This window comes from Telopea speciosissima, chromosome 1 (genome assembly GCF_018873765.1).
Source record: "Telopea speciosissima isolate NSW1024214 ecotype Mountain lineage chromosome 1, Tspe_v1, whole genome shotgun sequence".
In the NCBI taxonomy this organism is placed as follows: Eukaryota; Viridiplantae; Streptophyta; class Magnoliopsida; order Proteales; family Proteaceae; genus Telopea; species Telopea speciosissima.
The window spans coordinates 43,715,056-43,727,100 of record NC_057916.1 but is presented as its reverse complement, the minus strand read 5'-3'; positions in this window follow the sequence as shown (position 1 = coordinate 43,727,100).

The window sequence follows — 12,045 nt, the reverse complement described above, 5'->3', positions numbered from 1 at the left end:
AACCCTGGTGCACCCTAAATTCATTATTTCATGTTCTCCATAATTATGGGATCCGAACAGAAATAAAACAAACATCTCTGTTCCATCACATGGAGGGAGAGATCCATCCTATGCCCGAATGCGCAGCAAAAATAAATCGATTCGAGTTTCTTTCGCATACCATGAATATTAAAAATTAATAACAATCAAAAGAAATTAACAGAATGTTGCTAACCTGGTGAGCCTCAAGTGTTGCTCCTCCAATAGACAGTGGTTCTTCCTCCAAGAAGCACTCCAAGCAAACAGATCTGAACCTCCAATGGTGCTACCAAAGTTCTCCAAGCCAATCCGAATCTATCTCCAACTAGACCTGGGTTTCTAAAACCCTAACTCTCAAAACTAGAGAGCAATAAGAAGAGATCACAAGAGAGAGAGAGAGGGCGAGCCAAAACCGTGGGAGGGGGTGGCAGTGAAAAAACGTGGAAGCCTTACTACCCCTCTTGCGTTTTGGCTTCTATTTATAGATGGATTTTGAAAACCCTAATGTAAAGAATCCCTGTGAAAGTCTGACACTCTCTCTCCTGATTGGTTTTATCTGTTTATTTGAGATAGGCTTTATCTGTTTATCTCAAATAAGCTTTATCTATTTATCTCAGAGTCCTTTACTTGGTGAAGAAACAGAATCTAATAGGGAAAATATTAATTAATTACTTTATTTAATATTTATGGATAATTATAATTAGCACCATATCCAATAATTAAATAAAGAACCAATTAAAATAGTAAATTCCAAATAACTCCCTATATGATAACAATTTATCATATACAACCCCCCCCCCCCACTAATCAACACCATCATTATAAATCTAGGGCATGTACTGCCAAACCCCAATCCATAGTACATGTCCATATAAGAGCGTCTGTGCATCTGATCGGGTCCCGTAAAACTCGATAAAACACTTTGTTCAAATAATTATAAATAATCTATTATTTTATGTAAAATAGATTTTTGCAAAATCATTTCCAAAACGGCATTGGATCCAGATTTCAATCCGATCATACACAGACAATCTCTATCTTGGTGTTCCCCAATCGGGCAGTGGTAACCATGTTGAGTAACTCCTTCACTCACAAAGCGTTCACGCATTCCCAGAACACCGGCTTTGACTCGCTTGAGTCTCAGTCATAGATGAACCAAAGAATGTGGTCACACTTTGTAGTGACAGGGTTCCCTCAGGCAAAAGGGTGTTGGTGACACATGTCTATCCCTTCCTACATCTGGCAGTAATACATGAGGGAATCGACAAAGCAGATTTTTTGCCAATACACACATCAACATGTGAGTACTTGCATTCGTACCCTGACATCACATGTCTAGGCATACCCAATGCAACGACCATATGATAAAGGTGCCCAGCCCAAACCCTAGTCGTGACTACCATTTTAAGTATAACTTAAGGACACATAATGCTCAAAAAGTTTATATTGCATGTGATGATATTAAACTAAAATGTATAAAAGTTCAATATGAAGGTAAACTGGGTTAAATAGGATCGAACCGGGTTTGATGGACATACAAATCCAATAATCTCCCACTTGTACATCAAAACCAATTTCCCATACATTTTAAACCCATGCCCTCCATGTGTTTCTCAAACACTCCAGGTGACAAACCCTTTGTCATGGCATCAGACACATTTTCAGTTGTGTCCACTTTAGAGATACTCTCGTCGCCCTACTGGATAATCTCTCTGATGAGGTGATACTTCTGCTGCACGTGCTTGTTCCTCTGATGAGCCCTAGGCTCCTTAGCTTGTGCAATGACCCCTCTGTTGTCACATAACAGGGGAATAGGGCCCTTGACAAGATTAGGGACAACCTCCAAATCTGATATGAATTTCCTCAGCCAAACACCTTTTTTTTCTTCATCACAAGCTGCAAGGTATTCTGCTTCGGTAGTGGAATCGGCTGTAGACTTCTGTTTCGCACTCCACCATACAATGGCACCTCCACTCATTAGATATACCATCCCGAACGTGGATTTTTTGTCATCCTTGTCAGTTTGGAAATCCAAATCTATGTATCCCAATACTGACAACTGATCAGATCCAAAAACCAAGAAGTATTCCTTAGTCCTTCTCAGGTACTTAAGGATATTCTTGACAGCACTCCAATGCTCGCGTCCAGGGTTGGATTGATAACAACTTATCATACCTACTACATAGCAAATGTCCGACCTTGTACACAACATAACGTACATAAGACTCCCTACTGCAGAAGCATAGGGAATCCTCTTCATCTCTTCAATGTCCGTCTGAGATTGAGGACATTGAGCCTTGGAAAGACTGACTCCATGTCGGAAAGGAGTACTTCCCCATTTAGAGTTCTCCATGCTAAATCTGGCTAGGACTTTGCCTATATAGGTAGCCTGTGACAAGGCTAGCATCCTTTTCTAGCGATCTCTTACGAGTTTGATCCCAAGGATATAGCTAGCTTCACCAAGGTCTTTCATTGAAAACGTTGTGGATAACCACTGTTTTACTGATGAAAGGAATCCTACATCGTTACCAATCAGTAATATATCATCCATGTATAAAACAAGAAAACATACTACCCACCCACTGATCTTCTTGTAAACACATGGTTCATCCATGTTTTGATCAAAACCAAACGATTTGATTAATTGATCAAACCTGATGTTCCAGCTTTTGGAAGCCTGCTTTAGTCCATTAATGGATCTCTGCAATTTGCACACCTTTCTTTCTTCCTCCAAGGAAGAGAATCCCTCTGGCTGTTGCATGTAGATTTTCTCTTGGAGAAATCCATTCAGAAATGCAGTCTGCACATCCATCTGCCAGATCTCATAATCAAAATGTGCGGCGATAGACAATAAAATCCTGATGGACTTCATCATCGCCACTAGTGAAAAGGTTTGCTCGTAGTCTGTACCCTCTTTCTAGGTATAGCCCTTTGTCACTTGTCTTGCTTTGAATCTTTCAACCTTTCCATCGGCGCCCTTCTTCCTCTTGAAGATCCATTTACATCCAATCGGCTTAACGCCAAGTGGTGGATCAACTAGCGTCCAAACCTTGTTGGAATGCATCGAATCTATCTCAAAGTGCATTGCCTCCAGCCACCTAGTGACATCAACATCCTTAAGAGCCTCAGAGTATGTCATCGGATCATCATCCAATTCAACCGATACCATGTGGAACTCATCCACAGTTTCCTCTTCGGTTAGAAGAGTAAGGCTGGTGGGTGGTCTAATAGTCCTCCCACTGCGTCGAGGTTCTTCAGGTGTTGGTATTTCAGCGGGTCTATCAATTGGTCTCACTTCTGGAAGTGACGTTTCTGAGTTATTTGATAACTCTTTAATGACTATTGGTTCGGACCTCTGGGTCATCATTTCTTCCTCCAGAAATGTGACTTGTTTACTTACAATGACCTTTTAGTCAACCGGGTCATAGAAATAATAGCCTATAGTGCCTTTGGGGTAGCCTAAGAAATGGCATCTTGAAGTCTGGACTCCAATTTATTTGTCTGTTGCTTTCGCACGTGTGCTATGCAACCCTATACCCTAAGATATTGAATACTGGGCTTACGCCCTTTCCACAACTCAAAGGGTGTCTTGGCTATAGACTTGGATGGAACCCTATTCAAGATGTATATTGTCGTTTCTAAAGCGTACCCCCAGAAAGAGAGAGGCAGCTCGCTATAAGTGAGCATCGTCCGGACCATATCCAATAGAGTCCGATTGCGTCGTTTCGGATAAACCATTTTGTTGTGGTGTGCCTGGATTAGTTAATTGGCTAACTATCCCTTCTTATATGAGGTATTGTTTAAATTCATTCGATAGATACTCCCCTCCACAATCTGATTGCAAGGACTTAACACGTTTATCGAGCTATCTTTCGACCTCGGCTTGAAACTCTTTGAATTTATCAAAGGTTTTCGATTTCCTACGTATCAAGTATATTTATCCATATCTAGAGTGATCATCGGTGAAAGTTACAAAATACTCATACCCATACCTTGCTTGTATGTTTATGGGTCCACATACATCATTGTGTATCAACTCTAACAAATCTGTGGCTCTAGTCCCTTTATTGCTAAAGGGTTTTTTGGTCATCTTACCCTGAAGGCATGACTCACAAGTGGAGAATGGTTCCACCCTCAGACTCTCTAAGGGCCCATCCCTCACCAATCTACTGATTCGGTCCACATTAATGTGACCTAATCGTAGATGCCATAGATATGTTGAGTTCATTGGAGCTGCTTTCCGTTTCAAATCAACATTTGAAACAACATTCGTTCTAATAGGGAAATCTAGAAAATACAAACCACTTTGCATATATTCAGATGCCACAAAAGAATTATTAAAATGAACAATTAACTTAGAATTAAAGGAGAAACTATATCCGTCCAAAACGAGTTTTGAAACTGAAATTATCTTCCTCTTAAAAGAGGGTACATAGTAGCAATCCTTTAAAACTAAACAAGCAGAACTAAAATTCAAAATAAAAGTCCCCACAGCTAATGCCATGGTCTCAGCTCCAGTGCCCATTCGAAGACGCACCTCATTTCTTTCCAAGTTCCTTGTCTCCTTGAACCCCTGCAAATCATTGCAAATGTGAACAGTGGAACCATTATCCACCAACCAAAAATTGATCGGTTCAAAAGACAAATTAGACTCATAAAGAACGTGAACATCACATGTACCTTCTTTAGCAACCTCAATTTCATCCGGCTTCTTATCTTTCAAAGTTGTCAGGTAAGCACAACAGTTCCTTTTCTAGTGACCCTCCTTCTTGCAATAGAAGCACTTGCCTTTGCCTTTATTGCTAAACTTTCCACCCTTGGGTTTCAGGTGCTTGCCCTTGCTTCCCTTTTTCTTCTTCTTCCCATTTGAAGAAGGCTTCACATCAGTTGCATTGACCTCAGCCTTGTCCTTTTTCAAAGAACCCTCAGCCTCTATCAACGCATTAGCAAGCTCAGTGAGCTCCATCTCCTTGTCAGACATCTTATAGGACATCTTAAAATGTGCAAAGGCAGAAGTGAGTGATGCTAAGATCACATCGGTCCTATATCGTAGGCTAAAATCAGTCCCCATAGATTCTAGTTTTTCAAACAGATTGATAATTTTCATTACATGATGCATCACTGGAGTCCCCTGGGACGTCTTGGAGTTATGGATTTGACCCCCACATCAGAATGGGCCTGTCAACTGCCTGTTGAACAATTCAGCAAGCTTGTCCATTTTACCCCCAGCTGTGCATATATCCTTGACCGAGTCCAGAACTGACTTTTTCAACGATCCTAGGATATTAAGTGATACCTTGGAATCCCTCATGAGGAACTCCTACATTCTTCATTTGCCTCAAAATCGTTTGGGTTGGGTTAAAGAGGAACTTGTTCATAAAAAACCGTATATAGTCCTTCTGCAGTCATGAGCAATTTAATGCTCCGGTACCAGTCGACATAGTTTGTACCATTTAATTTGTATTCGCTAATGAGTGTTAACAGGTTGGAATTAATGGCAGCCATTGTATAAAGATCTACACACGTACAAGTCAAAAACACATGCGAATTAACAACTATTGATAAAAAATTGAGCATACACACATCAATGGTCTTTCATGATTTGGGTCTCCCTCATGACCCACATGATGAATTGGATACCTACAACCCTTACATGCATAACTTACCCTGTCGAGAGTCATTATACACACCGTGGTAGTGTGGACTAAGCTGTCCACCTCATGGGCTTCCAATATTTTTGGCCACCTGGGTGTCATGCCTATATCCTGTCGGTTGATATACACCCAAGTCATGTATTTATCTATTGCATTAGTTAGAATCATGAAATCATGAAAGATGGCCCACTGTCGCAGTGCCGTCTCACTATCCATACCCTAACGTATCTAGATAGAGGTAAATATAGATAACCATGTGACAGTGGTCCTGGGAATGTCCTGTCGGCATATGCGGGGCATATCACACAATCTCTACATTTATCTTCAATAGGAGGCCATGGAGATGTCTACCGATTGAGACTAGTCCATATCATACATGTATTATTAAAGAGGGATTAAACAACTTTCACATATCATGAATAGATTTAAAAAAAACAACATAATTAATCAACATTAATTAAAAGTGATTATGGGATGGCGGCATTTTTATTGGAAGCAATTAAAGAACCCTCCTAACAAGCATAAACTAATAACTTGGGTGCATCAATCATGCCATGGATGCCACGTCTCGATCATCTCCTTCGCCCTATCACGTCTTCAAAGTAAGTCTTTGAGCGCCACATGTGGATCACCATCAGCATGCCCTGGGAGTCCTAGCTTCTCTAAAATTATAATGGAAACCTAGGAAAAAATTCTATATACTTTTCTTTCCATAATAATAAAGAAACCCCGCATGGAGAAACTAACCCACCATGTGGGCTACCCATGGGGTGGAGTACATTTGTTTATAAAAAAGATAGGGGGAGAGAGAGAAAGAGAGAGAAGCATCACATCCACCCTTAACCCCATGTATCACATTCATAGACAATCCATCCATTTTATTAGAATTCCATTCCCATAATCACATTATAATATAATCTCATGCATGGGCATTGTTAAAGCAAGTAATAAAAAATAACATGGATTTCCTCAATTATTGAATCACCACATCACATGTGATAACATGTATCCAAATTCAAAAATTAAAATCATATTTTAATTGCAAGTGAGTGGAGGGAGGGATCCCTTCACGCATCTTCTTCCTTTAAAACCAAAAAATTCTGTTTTTCCCGTAGGCAGTAGCCACTGGCACCGTAGGCAGAAGTGACTAGCACCATAGGCAGTAGCCACTGGCACCATAGGCAGAAGCGACTGGCACCGTAGGTGGCAGCCCAAAAAAAGGAAAATACGTAAATGGGCAGGGAAAAGGGGGAGGGGCATGCGCAGAGGCTTGGCAACGTGAGCTCCCCCCCCCACATGATTAAAATTTAAAAAAAATAATATTAATCATCTATTTGGATACATGTTTCAATAATTGAAATAAATAAATCAATAATCAAATCCATCATACATGGGTAGGTTGTTACACCAACAACCTTGTAACTACCCATGTGCATATGGGAAGGTTGTTACAATAACCATATTATAACCACCCATGAGCCAACTTGCATCCCACTGATGATAATCATATTAACCATTAATTATTCAATATTCATGGGTGGGAAAGGTGGCTCTGATACCAAACTGTAGGCCAAAGCTACAAATCATGGGATCAGGGCGGTCCACCTAGGCAAACCGATTATAAACCAATTAGGGTTTTACACCCCTGAAAAATCAATATACTGAAAATTAGGGTTTTGCACTCTGGGGCTAATCCATGGGAAGCCATGGGTGCCCTATTTAAATTTTTAGGGTTTTACACGGTTGCCCATGAAACCCTGGTGCACCCTAAATTCATTATTTCATGTTCCCCATAATTATGGGATCCGAACAGAAATAAAATAAACATCTTCGTTCAATCATATGGAGCGAGGGATCCATCCCATGCCCGAATGCGCAACGAAAATAAATCGATTCGGGTTTCTTTCACATCCCATGAATATTAAAAATTAATAACAATCAAAAGAAATTAACAGAATGTTGCTAACCTGGTGAGCCTCAAGTGTTGCTCCTCCAATAGACAGTGATTCTTCCTCTAAGAAGCACTCCAAGCAAACAGATCTGAACCTCCAATGGTGCTACCAAGGTTCTCCAAGCCAATCCGAATCTATCTCCAACCAGACCTGGGTTTCTAAAACCCTAGCTCTCAAAACTAGAGAGTAAGAAGAAGAGATCACAAGAGAGAGAGAGGGAGAGCCAAAACCGTGGGAGGGGGTGGTAGTGAAAAAATGTGGAAGCCTTGCTACCCCTCCTATGTTTTGGCTTCTATTTATAGATGGGTTTCCAAAACCCTGATGGGAAGAATCCCTGTGAAAGTCTGACACTCTCTCTTCTAATTGGCTTTATCTATTTATTTGAGATAGGCTTAATCTGTTTATCTCTGAGTCCTTTACTTGGTGAAGAAGTAGAATCTAATAGGGAAAGTATTAATTAGTTACTTTATTTAATATTTATGGATAATTACAATTAACACCATATCCAATAATTAGATAAAGAACCAATTAAAATAATAAATTCTAAATAACTCCCTATATGATAACAATTTATCATATACAACTCCCCAACTAATCAACACCATCATTATGGAATCTAGGGTAAGTACACATGTACTGCCAAACCCCAATCCATAGTACATGTCCATATAAGAGCGTCTGTGCATCTGATCAGGTCCCGCAAAACTCGATAAAACACTTTTTTCAAATAATTATAAATAATCTATTATTTTATGTAAAATTGATTTTTGCAAAACCATTTCCAAAACGGCACTGGGTCCAGATTCTGATCCTACCATACACAGACAATCTCTATCTTAGTGTTCCCCAATCGGGTAGTGGTAACCATATTGAGTAACTCCTTCACTCACAAAGCGTTCACGCATTCCCAGAACACCGGCTTTGACTCGCTTGAGTCTCAATCATAGATGAACCAAAGAATGCGGTCACACTTTGCAGTGACAGGGTTCCCTCAGGCAAAAGGGTGTCGGTGACACATGTCTATCCCTTCCTACATCTGGCAGTAATACATAAGGGAATCGACAAAGCAGATTCTTCGCCAATACACACATCAACATGTGAGTACTCGTATTCGTACCCTGACATCACATGTCTAGGCATACCCAATGCGACGACCATATGATAAGGGTGCCCAACCCAAACCCTAGTCGTGACTACCATTTTAAGTATAACTTACGGACACATAATGCTCAAAAAGCTTATATCGCATGTGATGATATTAAACTAAAATGTATAAAAGTTCAATACAAAGGTAAACCGGGTTGAACCGGACCGAATCGGGTTTGATGGACACACATATCCAACATAAACCTCTACCAATAAGAAGGCTAGTGGTAAGTAATCTTCCGTGGAGTAACTTCCATATGAATACCTGAATTTTCGGAGCCACAGGAAGATGCTAAAGTATTAACCATTGTCGATTGGGAGGGTGACATGATCCTTGGATAGCAATTCGATATGTTGAAGCCATTGGGAAGCGCCCATTTGCAGTGTGTAACCAGACATACCTATCCTCTCTTGGAATGAGGGGAATAGGAATGGATAATATGGAAAGAGCAATCTAAAGGCCACCACATTAAAACCTCCTGAAATTTCCATTGATGGCTTAGTGAGTCAATCAGCTGAGATACTTGAGTAGGGGCATTGAAAGGGAGAGGAGAAGGGGCTGAAGATGGAGGAAAGTTCGGGATCCAAAAATCGCTCCAAAGGTTTATATTACTACCATTGCCTACTTAAAAAAAAAGAGACCTTTGCGGAGAAGATTAAGAGATCCCATTATAGACTTCCATCCCATGAGGAACTCCTTGGAATTGTTGCATTGAGTATCCTTGAATGTGGTGGGTTACACGGTTACTCATATTAAGAACCCCTAGATGAGGCTCCTACCAGTGTAGGAGGTTGAGAGTGCTCCTATACAAAGAAGCAAGAGTCAGAATACAAGGATAAAATAAGAATCAACAAAAAAAAAGTCAAGGATTCTTACCACTGGTCCATCAACTGTCAGCTGGAGGCACATGCCCTCAGTAATCATGAACTCTCGGTACATATCCTAAGAGTCACTCTCGAAGAACCCTAGGGCATTGTAGCCTTGCAACTCCTCTTGGATTATAGCCATGGGCACATGTTGTGGGTGCAACATAAAGAACGAAGGAGGCTTAGGAACATAAGATTACCCAGTGGTCCCCCACTGATGGGTAACTATCTCTCCAAGATACCAAGCATATCCTGAAGGTCCTTAAAAGAGGATGCACATACAGCATAACCTCTAGGCCTCTCTGACCTTCTCACCAATAGGAGTCCTCACAAGGTGGTTCCAAGGACTCCAATTCACCTAACCAAAAAAAAAAAGCAAGTCAGGAATTGCAAGTACAAACAAGGAAAACTCAAATAGAGAAGAAATCTACAAGGAAAACACCAATGGTGCTTGGGATAAACAAAGGGAGATCAAACCAAGTCATTTTTCCCCAAAATCCGAGTTTAAAAGGGTTTCAAGAAACCCTAACTCATAAAAATTGTGCCTAGGGTCTAAATGGTGCAAGAATGGAAGAAGAACAATCTCAAAAACCCAAGATCAAAGGATGGATCAAGGATTTTGCAAGAGGTTTTCAACATAAAAACTTAGCAAGAGCAATATAAGGAGAAGAGAATGAGTTAAAGTGGCTTAAGTCCACATTAAAGCTCAAAGATTTGAGTTGCGGAAGTCCAAAGGGCGTGCTGATAAAATGACACACGATGAGTACTGGACGGAACCCCGTGCTGCCCACTCTATGTCATCTCTCAAGCTTCTGGTGATGTTTGGTCCAAAAAAAAAAAAAAAAAAGAAGATAAGATAAAAGGAAAGACAGGGTGAACACACCCAATCACACCGTGCAGTGTGTACGTAGCCCCCTAGGCTACTCCTACTATCGAAAGGAAGCCTGATCAGATTATCATGGTGAATCAAAATCCAACCAAGCCTTGCACATAGGTTGAACTCATGTGATATAGAAGCACTACAAATAGCACATTGTTCATGACCAGTCCAGAAGAACCACTCAAGTCACAACTAAATATCCCTTACCCCTTTTCATAAAGAATAAACCAAAACAAACTCAAACTCAAAAACCAAATTATCAAAAAAATAAAAAAATTCCAAATACCAAAATATTGATTTTTTGAAACTCCTTTGGTGCAAGGTCCCAAAAGGACTACCCCGAGATTTTCAAGAAGCGCTTTATTTTTTTTTTGCTAAAAGATCCTTGTATTAAAGAGAAGGAAAAAAAATCAGAAACCCAAAACCAAGAAGACAGCAAAAGCAAAACACAACCACAGATTGGACCAGTCTGACAGCATCCCTAATACATTACAAATCTATAATTAGGCAAGCCCATCGCATCACAAGCCAACTGATCAGCAACATGAGTAGGGAAGGTCAGGTTTGTAGTAGACACTCCCGTAATCGCTGTATGCTTTGCCAAAAAGTCTGCAATCAGATTAGCTTCCCTAAAGCAATGCGAGATTTTCCAATTGCAGGAGTCAAGGTAAGGCTTGAGAACCTGCCATCTTTGGAGCACAAACCATGGGATGTTAGAGTGTTGAATAGCCAACACCAGAGCTGCCGAATCAAATTCAATCCATAGGTCCATGAAGCCATTCTCCCAAGCAATAAAGAGCCCGTCTAACAGAGCTTCAAACTCAGCCACAATGCTATTTGCAACCCCCAGGAATCTACAGTAGGAATGCACGACCTGGGCTTGATTGTTTCTAAACACCCCCCCACGCCTGCCCTTCTTGGATTCCTAAGCGAACTGCCATCAATGTTAAGCTTTATCTAATGCCTCATGGGTCTGCACCAGAAAACCTCTAGAACATTGTGAGATTTGACATTAGAAGCCGCCAATCCCAGATTTCTAACACAAGTCAAGTCCGGAATATTTTTCACCCCTTTGATCACATGATTACAGTCTCTAATCTCCCCTTTCACATAATCCAGGAACTGCTTTACACTTCGAGCAATACCCTCATGCCGCCTTCTATTTCTCTCCTCCCACAAAATAGCACATATGATAGTTGCCCCTGCAGCCCAAGGCTCCTTGACAGTCATCCATTTGAGTTTTCCTTTCCACCACTCAAAAAATTCTTGAATGGAGGAAAGATTTCCCCACACAAAACCAAACCAGGAGGCAAAAGAGTTCCAAACCGCAGAACTGAACTTTTTTTTTTGCTAAAGGTCAGCAATGTATTGATTATGGAATGAAAAGAAGATGTTACAAGATGAAAATCATAACAGGAAAGACAACAAAAGTAGGGCAACACCCCTTAGGTGAACCTGTAATAGGGCCGCCCCATGGCATCCCAGCTTACAAAGTGGGCAATGAAGCCTGGTGAAGCAGAACTGAACT